Below are 15,411 nucleotides of genomic sequence, written 5' to 3' on the forward strand. Positions count from 1 at the left end.
TCATCCTTAACAAGCACAAGGCTCTGTGCTAGAAACTTTCATTCAGAAGAGCCAGGGACAAGGATCATTCACAGCAAAACGTGACCAGGCCTTTGAGGGCAAAGGGAAGGGAGTCTGAACTCTGAGTGACTCCATATATTTTGCCAGGGACTGGGACATTCTCTACAATTTTCTAAATAAAATTTTCTTTCATTTGCCTAAAAGTAAAAATTGACAACATGCAACACTTGGAGGAGGAAGGAAAAGATGTCACAGAACTCAGTCCAACAAAACTTGCTGTAGAAGTCTTTTCTCTCTGGTTCTCCATGGTGGAGTGGGGGGCGGCCAGTCTCGTATGCCCGTGTTGGTGGGAAATCCTTAAAGCCCAATTAGAGACACCTTTGCAGAACAGACACTTTGGAACCTGTTTTTACAAATCAAGGAGAAGCAACAATGATCTAGTGAAAATAGATCATTCTGACAGGATACTTGGTGAATAAAAATCTCAAAAGCATGCAGGGGGACTTCATGCCATAGACTTAATAATGCCAGAAATAAAATGAATCTCTTTACTTTCTACTTGGAAGGCTCAGGAACATGGTTTCTGTAGCTCATTAGCTATTAAAATTATTAACAAATTATTATTTTCAATTGAAAGTGGTTATGGTATTCATTATTTCCTCTCATGCCAAGACTCTCTTTAGTCTACTCAGAACATGAATTGTCCAAAGCAATCCAAAGTTTCTAAATAGTTTTGGACCAGGTTCACTGACTTTGGCCCAGCAAGCCACTCAGGGTTGAGTGGCTAAAGGAATCCGTTACGTAATTTATTGAGAACTTAATTGAGACTAATTATTATCTCTCATTGCCTTGCCTGAAGAACATCTGCCCAGCATCTGCTGTGACTCCATTTGGTTGGGATGTTTGAATTTTTCTGTGAAGTGAAATAAGGGGCATGAATATTTTATTGTGGATTTATCCCACTGTAACTTTTTATAGGAAACTGCTGGTTGTTTTATTAGCCAGCAGCGTTAATAGACAGTGTCTCTCCTGCTGGAGCCAAGGTTTAGGGTGTACTCAGAACACACTGCCTTAGCGAGATCTGCCCCTGAGGAGGAGGTGGGCGGGTCTGTGAAATATGTGGCTAAGTCAGTGTTTGGGAGCAGGGGTTGCAGATCCTGGACTGTTCTGTGATGTGCCCGCTAAGACCCAGGTCCGTCCAGAAGGGGGCACAAGTTGATAACAGGTTGACCGTATATGACCAATCACTGGCATATCCATGTGAGAAATGAATAGGAGCCATTCACCCCATTTCACAGAGGGAAAAACAAAGTTTCAGAAGTTCAGCAGCCAAGGTCATCAAAGACTTAATGAGTCCAAACTAGAACCGAGCCTCTTGCCTCCTAGGAGGCTCCTGGCCATGACGAGGTGAGGATATTCTTAGGGGAAACAATATCCTTCACACTGTTTGGGAAACAGGGGCAGAAGAGGGCATATCCAGGACCACCGGAAGAGCTCCTGGAGGGGCAAGTACTTGAGATTGGACAACTGAGAGAAGTGAGGAGGCTGTGCAGGCAGAGGGAATAGTGTCTGAGTCTCCAGGTCTGGGAATATCAAGCAGTCTGGAGAGGGAGGAACACATGGGGCCAACCAAAGCCAGGGGGGTAAGCCTGGTCCTCCTACCTTGATCTGTCCTAAGTCTTATTTTCCTTAGTGCAGAGTCTTATTTTTGTTTGCTTTCATATATTCATGAAAACATCTGCAATCCCTAGTGGGATGATGGAGGAGCATGGGATGAAGGAATGACTAAATTATCGGACTGGGCCTTGAGTGCAACTGACCCCTTGAGTGGGACTTCAGGATGTGAAAGACAGTAAGCACTAGGGAGCCATCGAAGGTTTTAGAGTGAGGAAGTCACATGACTGAAACCATGGCAGAGGTGCACAGACTACTTGGAAGGAAAAAGAGACCCCATGATGGGGAGGCCAGTTAGGAGACTGTTACAATACCCCAGGCAAGGGTTGCCATGGAAATGGGGAAGAGAGGTAGATTTGAGATCCCTTATGAGGGTTGGCTTGGTGGCATTTAGCAGCTGCTTGTTCATGGCTCAGGGAGCAGTCCAAGCTGCCCTCTAACCCTGCATGGCTGGTCTCTGGAAAAGGAGGGGCCCCCAGTTTTGGCAGTGGGGCAAAGAGGAATGGTTTGTGACCTTGCCCACCCAGAACCAGAGGTGTGGTGGGACCCCTGCTGTCCTCTAGGTTGTCAATCACACAGGCCTGGAGTTCCCAAGGTGGAGAGTCAGGAGGCCTGTGCATCAAAATACCGATGGAAATCATTCCCTTTTCCCTAGGAAAAGGGAAGGGGAAAAAGGGAAGGGGAAGGGGAAGGGGAAGGGAAGGGAAGGGAAGGAAAGGAAAGCCATAGGAACAAAGGAGCCCAAGACTGAACAAGGGGAGGGCTGAGATTCCTTGGAGAACAGGGGAGGAGGAGGCTTCAGAGAAGTAGAAGGCAGGTGGCAAGAGCTCCCAGCACCTGAGAAGTCAAGGAGGAACAAGCAAATATCAGGCAGAGCTGTTGCCAGGGTCAGAAGTGTCAAAGCTCTCATCTACACTAAGGATTGTTATGACAAGTTATGCTCACCAAAGACCCTTAGTCATTTTAGTTAATGCAGGAAGGAAGACGCCGCAGGATGCCAGCCACCAAGCAAGATTGGGGCCCCGCATCACCGGCCATCTCCACATGGCTCTGGCCTGGGTGTCTGTCACCCCTGGGGAATTCCTTCCCAGGCTCACTGTGGACATGACCTTTACAAGCCACACCAGCAGGGCCACCACTTCTAATACAGCAGCATGTTACGAGGCACCAGGGATTCGAAATAGACCAACAAAGTGTAACCATGGAGGCTGTTGTCCAGGGGCCTGGCTGGCTCCTGTCTGCTCTGGGGGTGTCCGGAAGCGCCTTTGGCAGGAGGGGCACAGGGAGCAAATGTGAGGCTTTCAATTAAAGATAGTCGTGTGTGGGGAAGTGAGCAGAGCTGTAAATTCCCTTGCTCATAAAGCTGCACGCCAGAGCCCTTGCAGGGCGAGCTCGGAGGCAGAGTCAGCCAGCTTTTTCAGGCTGGTCGTGTTGGAGCCCTGCCCCTGCCCCTCTGAACACAACGGCCTTTCCCCTCTGTACCCTTTCCAGAAGACACAGAGCTGGCTCACTCCAACTCTGGAGAACTCCCCCTAGGAATAGTTTCAGAGAATCTTGTGAAATTCTGAGCATTTTCATAGCCAAAGCGAGGCAGTGGCAGGGGTGGAATGTCAGGGAGGTCTGCTTGCATGTTTTCATGTTGAATAATTTTGTGGGGCTGGGCAGCTGGGCCAGCTGGGCAGGGGCTCCTGCTGGCGTTACTCAGGCCTCTGAGTATTTCTACAGCCCACTCTTCAGGATTTTGGTGTTGGTTTCGAATTGGTACCACTCAGACTGCTGTCTTGGGAAAACCATGTCACATCATGAATCTGGGGGAGTCTTTTTTTCCTAATCTTTTTAGGACAAAATTCTTGGGACTCACCTATTAAGCCAACCAAAAGATAAATTACAGGAAGGTGGGGTCAAAGCATTGACAGAGGACCCGTGTGGCGAGCCAATGGTATAGAGTGGCCTCTTCAGGTCAGAGCCAGAGGAAGACACACATCCAGCCTCTCTGGTTTAGGTTCAGAACCACCATAGCTGCCTCCTTGGAAAATTAAAGTGAGAAGTCCTAGACCAGAGGCTGCGGAACCAAATTCCACAGCAGACATGGCTTGGCCTGCACAGGCATCTTAAGGTTTTAGAGTTCATTTCCAACATTTTAAAATCAGATTGCAATAAGACTCTGAATTTTCAACGTTACTTTTAAAAAGGAAAGATGTGGCAATACTTGACCCACATGGCAACTGTGGGCTGGAGCCCAGTGGCTCCCAGGACAGGCACCGTGTTCATTCTCAGTTGACCACAGTCGCTGCCACTCTCAGAAGTCAAAGTTAGTTAGTACATACTGACCTGGCTCTGGGTTGTGTAAGCATTTTTCTTACAAAAATGTTTATATGTACAGAAAAGTCTGAGTTTAACAAACAACTATGCCTGCACCTCCCAATTTTAACAAATTTTCATGATTGCCATATTTTAAGTAATCTAAAGTAATAGCATGTTATTAAAATAATATAATACAGATACATTAAAAGTCCCCCTTGACCCCTCCCAGTGCTATTCTTCTCCCCTCCTCCATTAGTGGGTATGCTTTCCCCGCTAATTTTCAAACTTTTACCATATATGCATATATCCACAAACAAGAGAGTATTGTTTGGTGCATTTAAACAGGCTCTGAATGTATGTATGTTCATCTTGCCTTTGGGATCTAGCCACATTGCCACTGTGGCTCTGGTACACCCATTTTCTTTGCTCTATGTGATTTCATCTTAGGTATTTAGTCGTTTGCCATTGATGGACATTTGGGTTGTTTGCCAGTTGGGGCTTATGTAAACAATTATGCAGTGAACATCCTTTTCCAATTTCCTTAGACACATGTGCAAGTTGTATCCCAGAAGTGTAATTACACAGTCATAGGTCTGCACACCTTGAGCTTTCCTCCAAAGGCTTAACCTAGCGTTACCATGTCACCAGCACTGTAAGGGCTCCCATTGCTCCAGTCATGAACAAATCTGGTTTAGTCAGACTTTATAGTGTTGCCATCTGATGGGGAGGAAATGGTGCCTCATTGTTTGATTTTTTTAAATTCCCCTGTGCTGTAGTGAGGTTGAGTGTTTTCATATGTTAAGAGGATATTTATATTTTTTCTGTGATTTATCCTCCTGTTGTTTGTGCATTATCCTGTTGGGCTACTTATCTCTTACTAACTGATTTACGAGCATTCTTTATACATCTTGGATTATAAATATTTTCCCTTATTTGAGGCCTCTTTTTTCACCTATGGTATCTTTGAGTAGAAGCTTTTATCTTTAATTTAGTTAAATTGGTTAACTTTAAATTTAGGAATTGTGCTTCTTTTGTCCTGTTTGACAATTTCTTCCTGACTTTTCAACTACAAATATGTTTTCCTGTGTGTTCTTCCAGAACTTTTAAGGTTTGGCTTTTCTTGCATATAAGAAGACTTTAACACATCCAGAATGTCTTTTTCTGTATAGTATGAGTTGAGACAATGAATTAATTTCTTCCATATGATAACCTATGCCTCTCCTCTGTATTATGTAATGGCTAGTTCACCCCGTTCCCACTGATAGATAAGGCTGTATTTATGGTAACCAAGATAACAAAACACACCATGCTTTCTGACCACAAGAAAATTACATTGGAAATAAGCAGTAAAAAGATAGTGACCCACTTTTCTCTATATTTTTGGAAATTAAAAATATATATAACTCATGGGTTAGGAGGAAATGATATTGGAAATTACAAAATTTTCAGAACTAACAGTTAACATTTCTTTTTTTCTCCCTATTTTTGGGAAGCTGTGGATTATATTTCTGTTCTTTTGATGGTTATCCTTAAATGTGACCCAGGTACCTTAACTATAATGGTTTCAGTAGAGTCCAAAGTACTCAGGATCGCTAGCCTCTTCCTAAACAGCACAGTGCCCTTAGTGCATGTGACCCTGAAACAGCCTCTACTTGTTCCTCTTATTATCTGGAAATTTGGTGTTACTATATTGAAAAACCAAAAATATTCTGATATAACAAAAAGCTATATTAATTAGATGAAACAGACAAAATTCCTAGAAATACAAACTACTGTAACTGACTCAAGAATAAATAGATAACCTGAACAAACCTATAACAAGTAAAGAGACTGAATTAGTAATAAAAAAATTCCCACAGAAAAAAAGCCCAGGATCAGATGGCTTTACTGGTGAATTTTACGAAACATCAAAGGAAGAATTAATATCAATTTTTCACAACCTCTTCCAAAAAGTAGAAAAGGAAGCACTTTACAACTCATTCTATGAGGCCAGTATTACCCTGATGACAAAACCAGACAAAGACATCACAAGAAAACTACATGCCAATATTGCTTATGAATATAGACACAAAAATCCTCAACAAAATATTGGTAAATTGAATCCAGCAATATAAAAAGGATTATATACCATGATCAAGTGGAAACTTATGCTGGGAATGCAAGGTCCATTTATCATCTGAAAATCAAATAATATATCACATCAGTAGAATAAAAGACAAAACCACATTATTGTCTCAATTAGCACAAACACACACAAAGTATTTTCAAAATTCAATACTCTTTCATGATCAATACACTCAGCAAACTAGGAATAGATGGGAATTTCCTCAACCTCATGAAGGGATCTACAAAAAACCCACAGGAACCATCATACTTACTGGTGAAAGACTAAAGGCTTTTCCCCTAAGAGAGGAACAAGACAAGAATGTCTGTTTTCACTGCTTATATTCAACACTGTACTGGTGGTTCTAGCCAGGGCAATTAGGCAAGAAAATGAAAAAAAAAAAAAGGCATCTAGGTTAGAGATGTAAAACTATATGTATTTGCAGATGACATGATCTTCCATATAGAAAATTCTGAAGAATCTAGTAAAAAGCTACTAGAACTAATATATCTGCTGGAAAAACAAAATTCAACTGAGTAAATTCAAAGATCTAATTGGCTTTATTTATCAATTCATGAATCAGTCAGGATCCCATCTAGCAACTAGAAGAGCACTCCAAGGGGTTGTACAAAATGGGAGATTTTTACTGGCAGAAAGAGGGTGGGCAAGAAAAGTATTAACAAAAGAAAAGATTGCTTCAATCCAGATCATCTTCTTCTGGGGGAAGGGAAGGGCTTTATCATAACATTACCTCACTAGTGTTGATCAGGAAATTTCAGATTGACTCTTAAAGGTCACATTTCTGGAAGGGATTGAAGCTGCAATTAAGTCTTTGTTTGCTGTCATGGGGGGCAAATGACACCACTTCGGGCTTGTTGTTTTTAACATATGAGTTGAGCAAGGTTACAGGATGTAAGAATGATATACAAAAATCAATTCTTTTTCTATACCCTTGCAATGAATAGTCTGAAAAGGAAATGAAGAAAATAGTTCCATTTACAGTAGAATCAAAAACAATAAAGTACTTCAGAATAAATTTAACAAAAGACTTATACACTGCAAATGACAAAACATTATTTAAAGATGTTAATGAATATCTAAATACATCCCATTAGAAGGCTTAGTCTGGTTAAGAGGGCAGTACTCCTCAAACTGATCTACTGATAAAACATAAATCCCTATCAAAATTCCAGCTGTCTTTATTGTGCAAATGAACAAGCTGATCCTAAAATTTATGTGGAATTGCAAAGGGTTCCAAATAGTCAATACAATCTTTAAAAACAAGAACAAAATTGGAGGACTTAATGCTTCTTAGTTTCAAAGATTACTATAAAGCTAGAGTAATCAAGACAGTATGGGACTTGCATAAAGAGAGACATATAGAACAATGTAATATAAATGAGTAAATGAATATTCTCACATTTACTATCAGTTAATTTTCAACAGTGCAATAGAGAAAGAATCATCTTTTCTATAAACGGTACTGAGACTCTGGATGTCCACATACAAAAGATAGAAGTTGGATCCCTAGCTTATACCATAGATAAAAAATTAACTCAAAATAGATCAAGCACCTACATGTAAGTGCTAAAGCTATAAAACTCGTACAGGAAAACATAGGCATAGACCATAAATAAATAAATGATTGATTACTATATGATTCATCAAAAAAAAAAAAACACATAGGCATAAATCTTCCTGACTCTAGATTAGGCAATGGTTTCTTAGATATGAAAGCAAAAGCACAAGCAATAAAAGAAAGAAAGAAACTAAACATTATAAAAATTTTAAACTTTTGTTCTTCAAGGCCATCAAGAAAATGAAAAGATAGCCCAAAGAAGGGAAAAAAACGTTTTCATAAATCATATATCAGAAAAAATAATTTTATCTAGACCATATCAAAAACTCTTACAACTCAATAATAAAAAAACCAAATAACCCAACTAAAAAATGGGCAAATCATCTGAACAGACATTCTTTTTTTTTTTTGCTAATGTGAATTTTCTTTATTATTGAAACTTTCTCAGATTATGCAATTCTTTAGTAAAACAGTATTGAGTCACTAACAATAGGAAACATGTTTTTCACACATTTAGTAGAACACAAATTGAACAGACATTCTCAAAAGAAGATTCGCAAATGGCCAATAAGCACATGAGAAGATGCTCAACATCATCAGCCATCAGGGAAATACAAATCAAAACCACAATGAAATGCAACAAGTAGTATTGGGGAAACTGGATATCAAAATACAAAAGAATGAAGTTGGACCTTTACCTTATACCATGTACAAAAATAAGCTCAAAATGGAGCAAAGAGCTAAATAGAAGAGTTAAAGCTAAAACTCAGAATAAAACATAGGAAAAAAGCTTCATTACATTGGATTTGGTAATGACTTCTTAGATATGACACCAAAAGCATAGGCAACAGAAGGAAAAATAGATAAATTGAACTTCAAAATTAAACACTTTTTTGTATCAAAGGACATAATCAACAAAGTGAAAATGCAACCCAAAGAATGGGAGAAAATATTTGCAAATCACATATTTGATAAAGAAGCAATATCCAGAATGTATAAAGAATTCCTACAACTAAACAACAAAAGGCACCCCATTAAGAAACAGGCAAAGAACATGTTTACTCATTTCTCCAAAGAAGATATGCACATGGCCAATAAGTAAATGAAAAAATGCTCATCACCACTAATCGTTAGGGAAATGCCAATCAAACCACAATGAGGTAACCACTTCATACCCATGAAGATAGTTATTATTAAAAAACAGCAAATAAGGTGAGGATGTGGTGAAATTGGAACCCTTCTACATTGTTGAATGGAATGTCAAATGGTACAGCCACTGTGGGAAACAGTATGGTGTTTCCTCAAAAAATTAAACATAGAATTACCATGTGGTCCAGCAATTTCACTTCTGGGTATATACCCAAAAGAACTGAAAGCAGGGACTCAAACAGAAATTTGTACAACCATCTTCATAGCAGCACTATGCACAATAGTCAAAAGGTGTAAGCAACACAAGTGTTCCTCTCTGGACAAATGGATAAATGAAATGTGTTACATGTGTACAATGGAATATTATTCAGCCTTCAAAAGGAAGGAAATTCTGACACATGCTGCAACATGGATGAACCTTGAGGACATTATGCTAAGTGAAAATAGACAGTCACAAGAGAACAAACATTGTATGATTCCACTTATATGAGGTACCTTGAGCAGTCAAAGTCATAGAGACAGAAAGTAGGATGATAGTTGCCAGGGGCTGGGGGGAGAGGGGAATAGGAGGTTACTGTTTAATGAATCTAGAATTCAGTTTAGGAAGATGAAAAGTTTGGGAGAGAATGGTGAGGGTTATACAACAATGTGAATGTATTTAATGCTACTGAACTGTACACTGCAAAGTGGTAAAAATGGTAAATTTTGTATACAGTTTACCACAGTAAAATGAAACCACAATGGGATATCACTTCACACCCACTAGGATGGCTATAATCAAAATGATAGATGATAGAAAAAATTTATGAGAGTGTGGAGAATTTAGAATTTCATACACTACTGTAGAAATGCAAAATGGTGCAGCTGCTTTGGAAACAGTCTGGCATTTCTCAAATTGTTAAACATAGCGTTAGCATATGATCCAGCAATTCCACTCCTTGGTATATACTCCAAAAAAATGAGAACATATGTCCACACAAAAATTGTACACAGATGCTCACTGCAGCATTATTCATAATAGCCGAAATGTGGAGACAACCCAAATGTCCATCAGCTGATGAACCCATAAATAAACATGGTGTATCTATACAATCAAGTATTATTCAATGATAAAAAGGAATGAAATACTAATAGATGCTATAACATGGATGAGCCTTGGAAACATTATGCTAAGTGAAAGAAGCTGGGCACAAAGAACCACATGTTATGTGATTCCATTTATATGAAATGTTCAGAAGAGGCAAATCTATAGAGACAAAAAGTAGATTAGTGATTGCCTGGGGCTGAGAGGGTTAGAGGGGGGCATGTATTGGGAGATGACAGCTAAGAGGTGTGGAGTTTCTTTTGGGGGTAATAAAAATATTCTAAAATCGATTGCGGTGGTGATTTCACACCACCACAATATATTTCAGAATATACTGAATTGACCTCTTTACATGGATGAATTGTATGGTATGTGAATTATGTCTCAATGGAACTGTTAAAATAGTTCTTCTACTTGCTAATGTATGACCTTGGGCAAGCCACTTAACCTCTCTGTGCCTTGATTTCCTCACCTGTAGAATGGCTCTCCAAAGGATTGTTACAGGGATCAAATAATTTGAATCATGTTAAGTGCTGAGAACATGGCCTGGCACATAGGAAGCTCCCAAAACGGTTAGCTGGTGCAATATCTAGAGAAGCCATTCTTAAAACATTTTCCCTTAAGCCATGTTTTAGCAAAGCATTGAAGTCTTCCCTTCCCTCCCTTCTCCCTCCCTCCCTCACTCCCTTCCTTCCTTCCTTTCTCTTCCTTTCCCCAGCACATGAAAACTAACCACAGTGACTCAAGAACCTTTTCAGGAAAACGCAGCAAGTTCTCAGACCCTGACCCAGCCTGATTTCAGGATGGAATTATGTCCTCCAGCAGAAGCTCACATGCACAGGCCGATGTATTCGCTCCTCATCATGCACTCCAGGCTCTCATTTCCTCCTATAAAAAACAAATATGTGAATGATATTACTTTTCAGGGAAATATATATGAGAACTCATAATTCTCAAGTTTTAAATGGAGAAATGCTGGATTGAAACTTCGTGTGCAGCTCTAAAGCGTCCCCCTCTGTCCCCTGGGAGAACATCACAGCCCAGCTTGCTAAGTCCCGGTTGTACCTCCTTACCCGACTCCTTTCACAGACATCTGTTCAATAAAAGCAGCCACGTATCTTCGGAGACTTTAAATGGCACATGTGTTTTGATTGCTCTCATAACGGAGTTGCTGGCTCCAATCTGCCCTGAGCTGTGAGAGTGGCTCGGGCAGACAGAGAGTCTGTCGCTGCCGAGTCCTCCGTGGTGTTTTTGGGACGAGGCCCAGGAGGTTCGGCTCTTGGCCAGCCGGCCTCTGCCACGTCTCCTCACCCCAGGCTGGCGGCACACGTGGTGACCACAGCCCGGGTGCCCTGGGAGAGGCCTTGTCATCCACGGGAAGGCAGAGTGGTGTTAGCCTGACCTTGGCCAGACATTCAGAGCCTAGGGGCCAGCAGCCCTGCACCAGGGAGAGAGGGAAGAGACTCCCATCCTTGGAGCTCCCCTGCAGGCATCTCCCTGGGGCCTTTACCTGCCGTAGCCGTAAGGTCATCCATCATCAGGTCCTCACAACTGTGCTCCCAGTTCTTGCCCCTGCTTTATGGATGAAGGCCAGGTGCTCAGAGGAGAGAGAGAACTCGCACCAAGTTATAGGACTCAGCACTCAAACAGGTTTTTCATATTCCTCTCATCTGAATCACACAAATATATTGAAATTTTTTTAAAAATTAAAACTAATTTGTTTTGGTTCCGAATGCCCACATAGACTGCCCATTCCAGAGGGCTTTGAGGAACAACAGCTCCTCTGAATAAGAAGGATGCCTAGACTGAGAATAATAGTTACAGCAATAATAACAGCTGCTAGTTATCAGGCCCACAGAGTGCGAGGCCTGCACTGACCGTGTGGCAAAGGCTTGAGTACTGACTTGTCCAAGGTCACACAGCTGGCAAGTTGGTGGAGTGGACTCAAGTCCAGGCCCATCTGACACCAGCGTCCTCCTGAATGTGACCTTCTGAGACTTTGAGAATGTCTGATTCTAGTAAGTGGGCACCTTTCACTCTCAGGGCATCCTGATGAGGTTGGTCAGGTGTTCCCTAACCAGAGCAAGATTGTATAAATACAAAAAGGAAGCTTCTGGGTCGGGGCACAGAGGACCCACCCACTTAATAGCTAGCGGGCCTTAGGCCAGTCTTGCTGTCTCTCCAAGTTGGTTTCTCCATCCGTGAAGCAAGACAAGCAGGCCCTGAGCCACCTTCCTCTGGGAGTTCAGGTGGGTGTGAAGGCAAGATGGTGGTGGGAAAGGACTGCGCACAAACAGGAGGGACACCTTGGAGACGTAGGGCTGACCCACAGTGGGAGATGCAGGCCTGTTCCTTCAAACTCTCTCTTGGCAGAGGAGAAATGAGAAGTGAGATCTTTGATCTGTTTGCTTTCCAACTCAGACTGCCTGAGCCCCCTGGGCTAGGAATGGACAGGATCACTCTTCAGGCCAGACTCTTTATCAAGATGCACTGACCCACTGGTCCACTGACCCAGGTCACCAAATCCCAAGGGGAGACAGCAGCCAAGCCCTGGCTGAGGCCGAGCCTTCCCCTCACACATGCTGCCCACTGCCAGGTCCCTGGCCTCCCTCCCCTGCTGGCCTCCAGAGTCTCGGATGTGGCACAGGTCTCCCACAGGTCATCTGCTCTGCCATTTGACCCAGATGACTTCCATGAGGCACTGCCAGTGGGCAGGGGTGGCCTTTCTAGACAGATGGGTCCACGAGAGGAAGCTCCCTGTCTGTCCTGGAGCCACTGCTTCCAGCCCTCAGCCATTCTCAGCATTTCCTTCTCACACAGATGTCCCCTCTCACGTTCTCACTCATGCTTCCTGCCCACGCACAGTCTGCTTGACCAGAGGGTCCCAAGTCATGAGACAACTCGCATCAGGTCTTGTTTCCAAAGCTTGGCTGTCACCCCAAGATTGAGGGTCTGTGGAGCCCACTCTGTAGGCATCAAACCAAATCTGCTAAGGGGCGCCCGCAAGGCCTCTCCTCTTCACCCTCCTTCCGCTCTGCATTTACAGCACTGGCAACCCTTCTCCCCAGTTCTCCCCCGGGTCAGCAACCTGTCCTCATGGCTAAATCCAGGGGATGCTCTTCAGGCCTCATCCAACCCCACCCTTCCTGACGTCTCCTGCACTGTCCTCCTGCCCTCCCTAGCCTTGCTCGTCACCTCTTCTGCCCCTCAGAGCCTCCCATGACTGATTCCAACCCCAGGTGTTTGTATTCCCCAGCCCCTGCCCCTGCCCTCTATCCTCCTGTAGAAGCTCCCTGGATGAGTTGTTCTTACCCTTGATGTCTACCAGGATTTATTGCTTTTGACTTCCAACCCTGTGTCTCCAATCAGGCGGCACCCTTGAACACCAGAACTGCACCTGCAGACCCTTCCCAGCACCACTCAGCGACCCAGCGGCCACCTTCAAAGTGGTGCCCACCCTTCTGCCCCCAGGCCAACTCCCCTCCCTGTGTTCTCCCTCCCAGTGGAGACACCACCAGCATCCTCTGGGCCAGTCAACATCCTGAGCTTGATTCTTGCCTCCTTTCTCTCCATGACCCTACATACCCAAAGCCCTGTCAAAACCCTTTCATAGTCTTGTATCAGTGCCTGTTTTCCATTTCTCCACTGCCTTCATGAACACCATCATCTTGCCCCAGGGCACATGATTAACGAAGACCGCCCAAGGAAACCTCCCTCCTAACCACCCTGAAGTACCCTCCAAGGATTGGCCATCCCAAACTCGCAGCTCTTCCTCAACATTTCATGGGCAGGTGCTCTCTGTCAGAGCACTGAGCCCTGCTTCTTTGGTTGGCCAACTTCACTTTGACTTCAGGACCCAACTCAAGCTCCATTTCCTCCACTGCACTTAGCAGACAGTGAAGACATTGCCTGTTTATATGCTTCCCTCTCCCCCTAGGACCACACACTTGACTGAGCTTTGTGAAGGTGGGACACTGAGCTGAGTGCCCTGGCCCTTGATTCAGGGCTTGGCGTGAAGTTGATACCCATGTGTCTGGGGGACAGATAAGATGAGGTTGGACAAAGTAACCATCCCAGTAGCAGAAATCTCTTTAACCTGCCCTGCAGCTTTCTGGAGCTTTTGGACTGTTTCATATCCTTCTTTTCATGCTGTGGTATTTTACATTTTACATGTAAAATACATGGTATTTTACAAGCATATTTGATGCTATGCTTGGAATTTGCATATCTCTATAACAGATGCTCAGAGAATCACATACAGTCACCTAGTTTTCTTACTTTGATTAATTTAGCTAATGTAAGGAACATTCCTGATTCAGAGATAGGCACAGATTAGGTGCTCAGTCAATGCCAGATCCTTACTATTGACCCATTTTGGAGATGGATAAAGTTGACACCATGGACAGACCACTTGTTATCTTGAACACTTGTTGTGTTGAAATACAACAGCTCACATTTTTTTTACAATTTGAAGTTGTTGAAAATAAATGACCCACCAGTGTACTCTTTTTGGTTATCTATACTTGAGATTCACTTTATATTCAACATAAAATAACTGTGTTAGAAGAATGTGATCCTGAAGATGCCATTGTTTCTTTGTGAGACTGTCACATTTCAGCAGATTTCATGAGATCTTTACCTAGTTTAAGTCTCAGCCAAATCAAGACTTGAATAGAAACTGAATTTTGAACGTAAGATAAAATTTCTCAGGACTGTTAATGTGATGCATGTAGTAGGCAAAATAATGACCCCCAAAGATGTCTACATCCTAACCCCTGGAACTCATGAAAATGTTAGGTTACTTGTCAAAGGAAAGTTAGAGCTGCAGGTGGAATTAGGTTGTTATGGGTCTCCCCTGAAAGATGTTACCAGAACCCCGGAGAGAGGTATGGAACAGAGTCCTCTGAGTCCTCAGAAAGAACCCATCCTGCCAACACTTTGATTTTTAACTTCCAGCCTCCAGAGCTGTAAGAGAATAAATTTCTGTTGTTTTAAGCCACCCAGCTTGTGGTACTTTTCACGGCAGCTCTAGCAAACTAATACAGTTTGCTAATCAGCCAGCTTATGGTGGATTATCCTGAGTGGGTCTAGTGTAATCACAAGGGTCCTAAAAGCAGAAGACAGAAGCAGAAGAGAAGGTTGGAGTGATGCGATGTGAGAAGAACTCAGCCTGAGTTGATGGCTTTGAAGGCGGAAGAAGGCACCACAAGCCAGGGAATCGGGGCAGTGTCTAGAAGCTGGAAAAGGCAAGGAAGCAGAGTCTTCCTGGAGTCTCCAGAAGGAAACAGCCCTGCCAGCACCTTGATTTTAGCCCAGTGAGACCCACGTCAGATTTCCAACCTCTAGAAATGTAAGATAATCAGTCTGTGCTGTTTTGAGCCATTAAGTTTATGGCAATTTGCTACAGCAGCAATTAAAAAAGAATATAGGGTCTCAAGTAGTGACAGAGCTGCCCAAAGCCTAGTAGTCCCCCCTCATCTGCGGGCCATACATCCCAAGCCCCCCAGTAGATGCCTG

The 15,411-nt window shown here is 42.8% G+C and overlaps 1 protein-coding gene across 4 annotated transcripts in view; it reads left to right on the top strand.

The window, feature by feature from the left end:
- ADAMTS17 (ADAM metallopeptidase with thrombospondin type 1 motif 17) overlaps window positions 1-15,411 on the top strand; it is a 351,667-nt gene that overhangs the window by 306,088 nt on the left and 30,168 nt on the right. The gene's annotated exons all lie outside the window — the stretch shown is intronic.

The sequence above is a fragment of the Mesoplodon mirus genome (assembly GCF_964341445.2).
Source record: "Mesoplodon mirus genome assembly, chromosome: 4".
Lineage (NCBI taxonomy): Eukaryota > Metazoa > Chordata > Mammalia > Artiodactyla > Ziphiidae > Mesoplodon > Mesoplodon mirus.